This window comes from Lissotriton vulgaris, chromosome 6 (genome assembly GCF_964263255.1).
Source record: "Lissotriton vulgaris chromosome 6, aLisVul1.2, whole genome shotgun sequence".
Classification (NCBI taxonomy): domain Eukaryota; kingdom Metazoa; phylum Chordata; class Amphibia; order Caudata; family Salamandridae; genus Lissotriton; species Lissotriton vulgaris.
The window spans coordinates 332,647,661-332,661,307 of record NC_141694.1 but is presented as its reverse complement, the minus strand read 5'-3'; the positions used below and the strand labels follow the sequence as shown (position 1 = coordinate 332,661,307).

Sequence of the window (13,647 nt, the reverse complement as noted above, 5' to 3'; positions counted from 1 at the left end):
GGGCTTTGGCTCTGGCTTTGGAGCCAGGAGTACGGTTTTTAATAGGGCACAAGTTGTGTGCTTCCACAAAAAAGCGCTTGCCCGCCACGTAGCTGTGATTATTTTGTTTGTTTATGCAGATGATTGAGCTTGAACTTTCAGGGGCTTACATGCCAGTGGAATGTTATTATTGGAATGCTATTAAAGGTTCTTAGTTAACCAGTTCCGTGCTCTCCTTTCCTGGTGCTGCGCACGACCGTTGGCCGACGCCGCCCCGCCCACCCTTTAGAACGCCCGCACCGCGGCGGAATGTTCACCGCGGTAAACGGGTTAAGATCCTTTATGTTGTTTTACAGCAACACAGGTGGGAGGAGGCCAGTCATTACCCTACATAGATTTTTAGGTCTGGCTTGATAGTGAAACTGTTACCTCACTTTTTAACCTACACCAATATTATTCTACAGTCCGTTGCTTCCACACAAATGCATACCTATTTCGATGCTATTCGTATATAATGCTGCACATTACCATACGACATTCATTGAAAGCCAGACCTTCTAACATTATCAATGCTCGTCTATCAAGTACTTATGAGAAATAATGAATCAATGCCAAACATGAATAGATTCAGTCTTAATTCAATTACCCATGTATCACCATCAAATACAATGATCCACAGAGAAAGAAAGAACAGTGTGGAGAGTCAGGACACATCTATCCAAAGCTCTTAAGTTTTCCACTTCCATGTGTGAGGAGTTGAACCAGTCCTGGTTGTAATTCCACATACTGGGACCTGTAGTTCTGATTATGCCTCAAGACATTCAAGACTAAATGCACCAGAATACAACAAAAACAAGCATTTGCAATGCAATATGTCTCACATTTACGCAAGTTTGAGCTATTGACATTGCAAATAACAATGCCTTTTACTTTTTTTTTCGTTTTTAAAACATAAATAAAAGGCACTGTCATTTACAACGCCAATAGCTGAAACTTGCGTAAATGTGAGACCTATTGCACTGAAAATGCTTGTTAAATATTTCATTCCCCTTAAACTAAAACATATTGTTTGTCCATTGAAGCAGGTTCAGACAGATTGGGGGGTTCATCTTATCAGAGCAGGCGGGGGTTCACCTTATCAGTGATCTTCTGCTGGGCCAGGTTCTAATTGAATAGCGGGCATGGATTTGCTGAAGGCCGCACCATAGGTGGTTCATATTTTATAAAGTGGGATGTGTACTTCTTAGGTCTCGGCTAGGCAGCACATGCGCTTTCTCGTCGAGAGATGCTGTATACAGTATAGAGGGGGAGGCTCCGCCCCCTTGCCAGGCTTATTTTTGATTAGCTTGCATCATATTTTGTGCATTGTGATTAGTGCTTGGCTTGGTAATCCCACCTCCTGACGGGCATGTCGTCATTTTTTACCCTTCCGCGGCTATCAGCCCCTTTACTTCCTAAACTGTTTTGCTCCCCTGCCTCTCCCCGTTCCCTCCCATACTCCATTACTTTTTCCACCACAAACACCTTCCCACCCCCTCCGGTTCGTGCCTTCTTTTATGTCTGCACTACTGTTAAAAATGCAATAGGCCTCACGTAAATACGCGTCCTATCGCATTTTGAGTGCTTGTTTGCTATGTCATTCGTGGGTGCATTCGCACTATTTGTCTTGCATACGCGCGATGCCTTACATCGTACGCATGAGCGACAAAACACCACACGGCTTGTAATCATCGTATTTCCAGTTGTCTTAGGGGCCTGGGCACTGCAGAGGCTTGTGAATCTGGGGAACAGCTTGGAGTAATATTATTTATAATTTACAGGTTGTGGGGGGGGTCGTCACACACCCTCTTTGTTGAAGCTCTCTGGCTGCTCCCTGACTCCGTCCACGGCTCTGAACAAGGCCATGGGCACCCCCTGCGCAAGTTGTCAGCAGCAGAATCATACACTGTCACCAGTTCCTGCTGCTGAGCGATGCAGTACCCAGCCACCGCACTCTCCGACCAGTTGCGTCACTCTGCTGGCACCCAGAGCGTGCTCTCAGCCGCAGTCTGGTTTCTCCTTCCTCCCTGCTCTGGCCACTCGGCTAAACAGCCCTAATCCTGCCCTGCTACATCACCCCTTCAAACTGCCGTAGTACAACTTTACAGCACCAACCAGTGAACTCATTGGGTGGGCCCCTTCGGTTTAGTCTCCCTGAGTATGGATAATAGCCTGCGATTCCGAGGGAGGGTCCCACGAACTTCCGGTTGCCAGAGCTTCAAACAAGTATGTCCACTCAGTCGGCCGTCTTTGCTCTGCTCTACGGGACATTCTTTCTTGATTGTCTTTTACTGCCTCACCAAAGGTCTTTATTCTGTGGAACTTATTAAACAGATCTACAGTGACTGTTGTGACAATGTTTTGAATAAATAAAGGAGCCTGGTGTTTGTTACCATCTTTTCCGCCACCAGACTGCCAAACCACGACAGTCCTCTCACAGGCCAGTTCTGCATATCCATTTAAATATGTAAGAGCTACTGGCGTGGTAAATGCCGTTTTAAATGGCAATGTCTTTTATGCATGTGTTATGGAGTGAATGCAGTGTGTGGTGAGCTAGCGCCCCTATACTTAAAGCGGAGAGTGCTGCTAAAAAAGTATTAGAAATGCAATAGGTCTTGCCTTTTATTAACTTAAAGCCATTTGCTTTGCTATACAATACTATTAGCAAAGCAAATGGCTTTTACTTAATCAAAGCAGAGAGGGATTGCATTTCCAATGCTTGTTTGAGAACTCAGCGCCTGTTGGAAATTGAAAACATTCAAAGCACTGAATCTGCTGGCATTCCGTAAACTCTTGAAAACCCATCTCTTCATGGTATCACTCTAACGCCTGTGTCCCTCTTCCAGTCCCTTCCACAGCACTGGGAGGCCTCAGGGTAGCCATGCGCTATACAAATACAAATTCATTCATTCAGTTCATTCATTCATTCATTCATAAAATTCAGTCGATCTCAGCACTATTAAGGACAATTTTCAGAATTGAGGATGCAAACAATAACCTATTTTAGAATAAAATTAAATGGACAGGTAGACTTCAGAGCAATTTATCAACCCTTCATCCTTTTACATACTGTCAGACTGACCATACATTTTTGATAGCTGCCTGCTCTTTTTAGCAGCTAATTGGAAGTCTGTAGTGAAAAGCCCTTAATGATTTGCTTCACGACTATAAGGCAGGAGTAGCAACCACTTAGCACCTTCTTCTGTTGTACCATTTTTTGTAGTATTAAGATCATCCTACATTAAAGCCTATATATAAAAGATGTCATTGTGCTAGTGTCTGCTGCGGAGAAATAACTTGTTTCCCAATTCTGTGTAGGACATAACAGCATAGGGCTCAAGTATTATTGATTGCTTGTGCTTAAATCTATTAGATTCCAGCCTTTCCTAAAAAGGGGCACCTCAGCTGAGATATCAGTGGAATGATTGGGAGTGAGTTTGGTTGTAGAATTAGATTTTTAACGTCTATTTTAAGGGGTTTTAAAAATGTAAGAGCCCTTGAATCCAATAGTGCTGGATAAGATTGGAAATCCCCAAACTGTGTGCTTATCACTGCAGGATCAGTCACCCACTTTTTAGGTCTCGCCCTGGCGAAAGCGCGAAGCGCGCTCTTGCCGCAAGACTATAGCCGTCATGCCAGCCGACAACGAGTGGAGACAAGAGCTGGCCACGCGCGCAGCATTGTCAATGGGAGCGACAAGAGCTGTTCACGCGCGCAGGATTGTAAACAGGATTTGGTCGCGGCGTCTCGTGCGCTCCCACCGCATCGCCGCCGCCATGAAGATCCCGGGGGTCACGATGTGAGGCTTGTTTTAAATTGTGTCTTCTTGCTTTTGTTTCCAAACCTCGCGGACCTCCTCTGCGAAGCCATTAACGTACATTTAGAAAACCCGTGCCGTCTTTTTACCGAGCTGCCTGGTAACAGCCTCTCGCTGCCTGCCCTTAAGCATCGTTTAGTTTAGTATTGCTAGCGCTGTTAAAAATAAGTCTCACAATAGCTTTGAAAACTTCCTGTGATTGTAAAGGGTACCGGGCTTTGCAGGATGCCAGCCCGTGGGACTCCCTACCTCGAGGGCATCCTCTGCCAGCCTTGCGCAAACCTTCGGCGCTCACAATCCAATAATCTGAATGGCGGCTGGGATGTACCGCCTCTTACCACATGGCGCGAGCTGTGAGATCACGGTGAGGAGGGAGGGGTTCGCAGGCCGTCGAGTGAGTGGCATCTGCAGACAGCCCTGCCCTGACTCTGGAGGCTGGCTGAATGAAGGACAGCTGCACACACCGGGCTGTCTCTAATGTGTACTCCGTGTCTCTCGTGCACATTTGATGTCATATCGACATTCAGCACTAATGGGTGAACAGTGCACCAGTCCCAGAGAATCGGCGGATGCGCTATAATTTAAGACTGTTTTTCTGTTCATTGCTCACATTATAGAGTAAGTAGGAGGTGAGTTGGTTTCTGCTCAGAATTGCAGTTGCTGCAGCCCCCTGCTGTGTGGTAATACAAATGACATCTAGATGCTTTCATTGCATACTTCTCTGAAACCCTGGACTTCGTGTGCCAATACCAACTTAAATGACAGCACCAGAGGCTGGTAAACGGAATTTAGGAGTGTTTTTCATCAAACCCCGGTGTTGAGAACCCCAGAAGTGTAAAATTAATTATTACCACGTTCCTTTTGCTATCCACAAAACCGAGATCCACACCGAAGGGCTTTACGATTTTTCATGTCACAAATCTGTAGTTAAATTGGCAGGGTAAATAAAGTTTGTGAAATGGTAACACTAGGGTAAACAAAGTCAGCTGAGCATTGAGAGAGTCCTTTGGCAAGGCGGGCTTTACTAAAACACTGCCATTTGTTCTTCATGCTACTGCCTTAAAAGTTTGCTATTTCTTTGGAAACTAATGCAAAGTTTCCCGTAATTCTAAGTCGCTTAAAACACTGCATGAGACCTGCCTCCAGAACAAGGGCTAATAAATAATCTCTGAGGCCGACTGGCTGAAGTCTGTCTTCGAAAGGGCATTAGCTGCCATAACAGTTACCTGGAAATTAATCGTGAAATCACTGAGCAGTTAGAAATGGTTTTTTATGTGTTTCTAATGGAAGTAATGGTTACTGTGCGAGGTATTCCATTTCCAATAACTCGCTGGTTAGCTGGAAATGGCGCTCCTCGGTACTAGGCCATGGCATATAGGACACTCACAAGCAGTGCACCCACCCCTTGACATTGCTCATGCTCACCCATTTGCTTTGCAGCCAGCGAGGCACTGCATAAGAACCAAAACCAGCCTCGTAGTAGGCATTACCTTTCGTGCCCTGCACGGGGGAAGAAGACGAGAAAAGCTCTCGCGCGGCTTTAGGCATGTTACCGCACATGCAGGTCTTTTTAAAAGTGATGCAACATTTCCACACCTGCCCCACGTACATGCAATTTGTCTGACACATTCAAAGGCCGTAGGGGGAATAACGTTAACTTACCAGTTTGATATAAATGCAATACACGTCAGAAAGTGTTTTAAGGCCAAATGTGTGGTGCCACAAATCTGCCTTGTCACTGTAACTGCCTCACCTTCCTGTCGTGATGGTAAGTTCTTGGTTAAACCCGGAATTGTCAAACTCCCAATGCATATTGCATCCTTCTGGTCAGAGTGCATTGCATCTTATTTCTTGTTTTTTCTGCAGTTTTATATAGCTCGAACTCGACCCGGAGGTATCAGGGCGCTTTACACGAGCACCAGCTGGTCCAGACGGGCACATCCATGTTTTGTTAGACGCAGGGAGATGAAGTGATTTGCCCAGAATCACAAGAGGTTGAGCAGCAGCGACTCGATCCTGGTTACCGAGCTTCGAGGTCGTACGATCTAAGCGTTAGGTCACATCTTAATGAGTCCAGCCTGCAAGGACAGGGGCCCCTGTACTTACACTCCAGAGTTTGTCACTCCTGGACTTGTCACTCTTAAGTTTGTCAGTCCTGTATTTCTCTCCTGAGGTTATCACTCCTGAATGTATCATGACTGGGTGTGACATTACTGAGGGGTTACTCCTGAGTGTGTCCCTGGGGCGTAGGGGAGAGCAAACAACACCGTACTGGTCAGCGTCTTCTATTTGTATGCCGATGCTGGTTTAAACCCGAGAGGCGCTTGGTGGGCACTATACCCCGACCTTGTCAATTGAGAGCTTGTTTATTAGTTTTCAGTTTTATATAGCGCAAACTTTACCCACAGGTATCAGAGCGTTTAAATCAGCATGCTTATAACAAGCAAGACTAGTACTCTATATTACTTCCAACTTTGCTTAGCATAAGCAACAGCTAACCAGTCACAAACAATGTTTATATACCAATTACAAATTAAAAAAAACATTTTATGCAAAGCATTGTCATTTACAATGCCAGTACCAAACTTTATTGCTGTGAGACCTATTCCATTGTAAATGCTTGTCTTTAATACAATTCATTCTGTTTACATACACTAACCGCACCACAAAGGGCGCTCTGCCGTCTAAGAAGCTTATGACTGAGCATTTGAGTAGAGGCAGCCCAGATGTGCGAGAATTGTTTCAAATTTAAGTGGAGACATAAGTAAATTCAGCTGAAGCAGTTGTGTTAACTAATATTAATGTTCGTAGGCCAAAGTCCGAAATGAGAAAAGTACCTCGAACTGCACTTAGTGTATTTATTTTCAGCATGCCTTAAAAAAGCTTGTTGAAATGTGTAGGCTTTCTGTCACCCTCGCAAACATCTTTCTAAGCCATAATTTGAATCTTGATGTCAAGGAAACTTACAAAACATGCATGTGACATCCATTCAGTCACCCCAGGATCAGTATTTCCTCATGGATCCTCAATATATAGATAAGACCAATAGCAAAATTCTGAATCAGTAGAACATGCAATTGAGAACGTATACAGATTATGCTAGGTCTGGGGAAAACAAAATGAAAAAAATCATCCAAACTAGGACTAAACATGTTCAAACAGATTTACGAGTACCAGGGCCTATGAAGATGCATCATCCATGACTCACATCACAGGAAAAAACAAGCATTTGTAACGTATTAGGTCTCACATTTGCGAGAGTTTAAGCTATTGGCATTGTAAATGACTGCCTTTTATTGAGCTGTTTTTATAATTAACACAAAAATAAAAGGCATTGTCATTTACAATGCCAATAGCTCAAACTCTTGTAAATGCGAGACCTATTTTATTTCAAAGAAGCGGCAGCCATTGTCCCTGGCTGCTTGGAAAGTGAAAGCGAACTTGGCGCGCTGACGGTTGTAGGACAGAATGTCGTGCCTGCAGTCGGAGAAATTCATTAAAGAAAATAGTGCTTTCAGACTAAATAAGACATATCTTGTAAAGACAGAAGTAAAAGGGCCAGTCCTCATGGTAGGTTACAAATGAAGACAAAGCGGTATTAAAGAAGGACTAACAAGCCTATTAACGAATCAGAAGCCAGCATTTACAAAAAACAATGACACAAGCCAATTAAAAATATGGGCGGAATAATTTAAATAAATACAGTAGTCAAATCGTGCGGCGTGCTGCGATGTCGTGGGTGGAATGCGAAAGAGCATTAAAGAAAATAGTCCCAGTGGTGTAGCATTCCTATAGCCAGGCGCCAGGGACATATTGTTTGGGGTCAAGGGCAACAAGTTTTCATGTGTATTTTGTCCTTGGGATAAGTAGGCCCTACCCCCTACAACACTAACCCTTTGGCTGCCAGATTACAGTGCCACATTATGGATCAGGGAAGGGCATTGTCAACAGTAAAGGTAATATTTGCGTCCATGTGTTAATGCTGTTCAACGTGTATTTATGGTTCATTAATGCACAGTCTTTATTAAAATGGTGAGCCCTCTAAGTAAATGTTATCTCCGACTGCACTACTGACAGTGGTTCCAGTATACAGATGTGTACACACATTTTCAATGATTAGCAATATGAGGCTATGTAAAATGCTCCCAGAATGCCCTCTGATTAGATGCAAATATTTGCAAAAGCTTGAAAGCAAGATTGAGGATTCTTTGCTTTCAAAATAAAATGTTCCCAAAAATATGCAAAAGCATTTCGTTAAACTACTGTAAAAATGTAGGTACCATTTCTTTGCATCATCATTAAGTAAAATGTGTTGATGTCTGCTACTATTTCCCAAACATGTTCATAATGGAAAATCAGTGTAACCAGTTTTAATAAGATTATGGGAAACATAAAAATAAACAAGCATAAGTAAAGCCAGTAGTTCAGAAATTGTTGGTTACCCTTATGGTTTTGTCATCGAGTGACATGTTTTTTCATGGCTTTTGTAAAACCTTATTGGTGTGGGATCTGCTGGGCCCTCACCATTATAACAAATATAGGCCAAAGCAAAAAGCACACATTGCCACAGTAGTTCCTGGCACTGAAAAAACAACTGTGTGTTGATATGCTCCTTGTGAGAGAACAGAATGCGGTCACTCACAAGCTAGCCCATAACAAGAGAGAGAGAGAGAGAGAGAGAGAGACAGAATTTTAATAAACACAAAAAGTCATGGTTAATGCAAAACCCCATTAGAGGCCCAATTATTAAATAAAGTCTCAAACGTGCACCTATGTCCTTGCATTAAATGCAGATATACGGCTTTCACAAATTCACAAGACTTTACAGAAGTAGGCCAAGAAATAGTACTCCTAGAAAATATTTGTGAACTGCATTTTAACATGAGCAAATATGCAGGTGTACATTTTCTCATGCGAAAATCTGAGTGTTTGCAAGTTCACTTTCCTCCAACCTCTTTTTTCCCCCGAACCGATTAGGATTTTATAGGGAATAACATGCAGATTTGGTGTATAGTGCACCAAAATCTGCATGATACTGTAAATACTATAGGTTTTCTCCGGCTAAACTGTGGTAGGTTTGACCTGCTGAAATATAACATATGTTGGGTTACTAAACACATCCGATAATTATCGCATGTGTTAATTAAAACCAAACTTGTAATTCCATTCCATACGTAAACAGGGTTTTATGCGCAGGACAGAATTAAACAATTAACTCATAATTAGGCCCCTAGAATTGTAGTAGCATTAAGTAGTGCCTATTTAGACCCTGATTACGAGTTGAGGTACTATTTATTGCAACTGATAAATAACAATACCACAAGTTATGTTATGTATCACATGCGATAAATAGCACCAATTATGAGTTGGTGGTTAAAAACATTTGTATTTTGGTGTTAAACACACAACAATACGCATGGTACGCTGTAAATACCATGCTTTTCCACAAAAAGGTTGAACCTACCGTAATTTGACAAAGGATGAATTATTTAACGTATGGCAAAATTATCGGATGTCTTGAATACCTACTAACTCATAATTTATACCACTGGGTAAACAGGGGTCTGTTTACGTATGAGTCGGAATATACCAACAATCTCATAATCAGGGTCTTAATTCTCTTCCTTCATCCTCCTCGTGGACTTCCTGCCATAGAAAAATAGTCTGTATGTGGTGCCCAAAAAAACACCAACAGGCAATTAAAATTACAAGGGGGGAAACATGCTAAATGGTTTAATATTCAGATGTCTGAAGAAGGTGACACAAACAAGTAATTGAAGTGAAATCCTTTAATCCAGAGGAGCCTGGAGGAAACACATCTTCACAGTGTCCACTCCGGTACAGATCTCCCCAACTCCCCACAATTGAACATAGAACACAAATCAAGGAAATACATTCCACATGTGCAAACATGCACGCGGAAACACGAGCATGCCGGGGCGTGGCTTAGCAGGCCACGATGGCGGCTGTGTCCTGCTGAGGCTCCGCGATCGGGCTAGCATCCAGCCCAGTTCCCGAGATCGCCGGGAGCCTCAGCCCACTGAATAGGCACCTGGGACCCCCCGTGCACTGGGGCGCCGCTTAAACGACCTCCGGCGGCGGCGGACGAACAGCACGGACCGACTTCTACAAACCCGGAGCCGAGCGCCTCAATCCAAGATGGCGGGCGCGACCCTGTCCGGCGGACACTCACGCCGCTGGGAGCTGACCGAGTGATCGAAGGCCCCAAGAGACAGAGCTGACGGGCGCCTACGAGGGGCCCCAGAACAACAACGAGACCGGCCCCCCCGGAGTGCGCGCCGGACGGCGCCTCCCCGCGAGCCAACATCCCGGCGCGCAAGATGGCGGCCGCCGCACCGGGGCTCCACTACATCGGCACTATGGCCTCACCGAGAGCCTGATCGTCCCCCCAGCACCGGCCGACCCACCAGGCACGGAGGGTCGGCGGACGCGCTGTAGACGTGGTGGTGTGCCATCCAGTGGCCAACAACGTGCGAGCGAGGGCGGTGAGTGCCCGTCCCTCCCCCCCTCCCTCAGAGGTCTCGGCGCCTGTGGCCCCCCCCCCCTACAACCTCAGGGGCTCCGTGAGGCGCCGAGGCACGCGCCGCTGACTGACCCGAGGACCCAGAGCGCCTCCACTACCCCGCGCCGATCGCCGGACCCGTGTGCCTGACCCTAAGATGGCGCCCACAGAGTCCTAGACTCCAGGAGCAGCGCGAGCCACACCACGGGAGCAGGGGTGGCCCCTCCCAAACTCGAGACACTGCCAACGGCCGCCCATTACTCCGGAGCCCCTTTGCACTCCCACCACCTGACCTCTGGCCCTCCTGGCCGCCACTGACGCGGTGCCACACGCCAGGGGGGGCCCACGGGGCCTTTTTGACACCGGAACCACCGGCCCCGATGGCCTCGGACCGCCTCTGAACCAGAAGGCGCTCCCTGAGGCGAGGAGGGGCCGCTCCGGAGCCTGGGGAGACAGGAGTGACCGGCTGCCATTGAACTTGCCCGTGGCCCAGCTGCGTCGGCCTGCTGTGCCCAGAGTACACGGCGGCCCGGTGGCCCACTTACCGGCACCTATGGGGAAGACAAAAGCCTCGCAGATGACGGCTGTCCCTGAAACGGCCGTCGAAAAGATGCCACACACAAGGACGTGGACGCAAGCCAATGCGTCGCAAACAGACCCTGCGCTAACGGCGAAACTGGACCAGGTGTTGGCGGCGATCGAAATGTCTCGCCTCTCCATGGAAGAAAGATTGGGCGCCCTGACGACGGACATTGGCTTGATCCGCGACGATCATCGTAAGCTGGCGGACAGGGTGAAGGAAGGAGAACGAGCTGTGACCGAGCTGCAACCCGTGGTGAAGATGCAAGAGGAAGACATGAGAGAGGTCCTACGCCGCGTGGAAGCCCTGGAAGAACGCACGGTGGACTTGGAAGGACGCTCGAGAAGATGTAATATCCGCGTTCTGGGCCTGCCGGAGGGGATTGAAAATTCGGATCCTCTGACCTATATGGAATCCTGGACTAGATCGTTCACCCCAGAGAGCGAGCGATCACCGTACTTCTCCATCGAAAGGGCCCACAGAGTCCCGGCCCGGGCGCCCAAACCCGGCCTCCCCCCACGACCCATGCTGGCTAAATTCTTGCACTTCCGTGACCGAGATGCGGTGCTCCGCGCGGCCCGGACGGCGGGTCCCCTGCAGGTGGAGGATCAACATGTTATGGTGTTCCCAGACTACGCCCGGGAGGTCCAGCAGCGGCGATCCACCTTTCTGGAAATCAAAAGGCGCCTTCGTGCCAACGACCTACAGTACTCCCTGCTGTTCCCAGCCCGCCTTAAAGTGCTGCACAACGGGAAAGCCCTTTTCTTCACCACGGCGGCGGAAGCACAAGATTGGACTGAATTCCACTGCCCACTGCTTCCTAAGCCCGGACCCCAGAAGACCCGCAACAACGACTCCAGGAGATCTAGGCGACGGGGCGTGAGCCGCGCCCGATCCAGCCGCCCCAAAAGCCAGGGGTCTTCCCCCACGGGGTCACCCGACCTCACGCAAATCATGCAAGAACGACGGGACGCCCTACGAGCGGTGACCGAACTGCACATGTCACCCTCAGCATCGGACCTGGAAGGTCGTCCACACCTGTTCAACCCAGAGAAAGACCGAGACAGCGATGGAACGATGTCAGGTTTTGGCCCAATCTCTTCCCCCCTCCTGGCGGCACCTGCACTGGACGCTACCCTGGCCAGCCAACCGAACACCTCGTCATGAACATTGAACTATTAATTGCTGTATCCTTCCAATGGTTGCCCACTGCATTGCGCGACATCTAGGAGCCTAGATTGCTTTGCCTGACTATTGTATGCGCTACCGAGCGATAGACTCTTCTCCTACAAGAGCCCGACCCGCGCACAGGCCCAGCAGCGACACATGCTGCCACCCCCGCATTTACCTGTTATATTTCTCCCCTAGTGGGACACTAGTTTGGATATGCCACCTCCGGTGATATATCCTCAGTATTGGGACTGTTGCCCACCCATGGTTCTATCTGTTGTTCTTCCCCTTAGTCCCTCCCCTACGATTGTGGAAGCTTGGCGCGCAGGAACACACATGACACAGACACGCTGGCGACGTTCGGGTATCCTAGGGGGACCCTCACCCTTACCACGACACCCCAAGAATGGCAGTCCCACGCTCAGACGTTAACGTCCTCACATTGAACGTGCGGGGCCTACACACACCCAGCAAACGTTACTCTGTTTACGCCTACATTAGACGCATGTCAGCCAATATCGCATTACTACAAGAGACACACATAAACGCTACTGAACTCACTCGCCTACAGTCTAAATGGCGAGGGACCTTCTGTGCCACACAATATTCGGCGTTTGCGCGCGGCGCGTTAATCTGGGTCAGGCCGGGCACTCCCTTCCGGGTGCTTCGACGGGTGGTGGACAAAGAGGGCAGATATGCGCTACTAGAGGGAATTCTGGACGGGCAGGGAATACTCCTTGGCAGCATTTACGCCCCTAACGTGGACCAGGATAAATTCTGGGACCATCTCACGGGCGTCCTGGCCCAATTCACTACGGTCCCATGGGTATTAGGAGGCGACTTTAACTGCACGCTGGACCCCACCCTAGACCGCTCCCATCCCCCTCCCGCACATTCCCCGGCCCCCCGGCAGGCAGAACTCTTTAGGACATGGGTTACACACTGGGCGCTCACTGACGCATGGCGACACCTATACCCACTGGCTCGCATATACTCCTTCCACTCGATCCCACACAACCTCCGGGTCCGCCTAGACCGCTTCCTCTGTTCTACACCAATTCTCCCTAAGATCACGTCTACAGAATACCTAGGCCGGATCCTCTCGGATCATGACGCCCACATTATACGCCTAACCTGGCGCCCCCCCCACCCACCGGTCCCCACCTGGCGCCTCCCTAAGGATTGCCTGACCGACCCCGTCTTCAGAGACACACACAAAACCAGCATACAGGACTACTTCACACATAATGCAAACACGGCGTCGTCGGTACTAGTGGAATGGGACGCGTTTAAGGTGGTGGCCAGGGGAGAATGCATCAAACAGGTGGTGGGGGTGCGCCGCACCTTGGAGCGGACACTCCTAACCTCGGAGCAGGCTCTGGCCGCACTCACTAAGCGACCTGACGACTCGGAGGAACACGCTGTACTCACGGCCGAGGCTAAGACGGAATACCAGGCCGCCTGCGCTGACCTCCGGAAGTACAATTTTAGGGCTTACGCCTCCAGAGTGCATAAGGACAGGGACAAAGCAGGGGCGCT

At 48.2% G+C, this 13,647-nt stretch overlaps 1 protein-coding gene across 5 annotated transcripts in view; it reads right to left on the bottom strand.

The window, feature by feature from the left end:
* Nucleotides 1-13,647, bottom strand: part of KIDINS220 (kinase D interacting substrate 220) — a 942,023-nt gene that overhangs the window by 913,113 nt on the left and 15,263 nt on the right. The gene's annotated exons all lie outside the window — the stretch shown is intronic.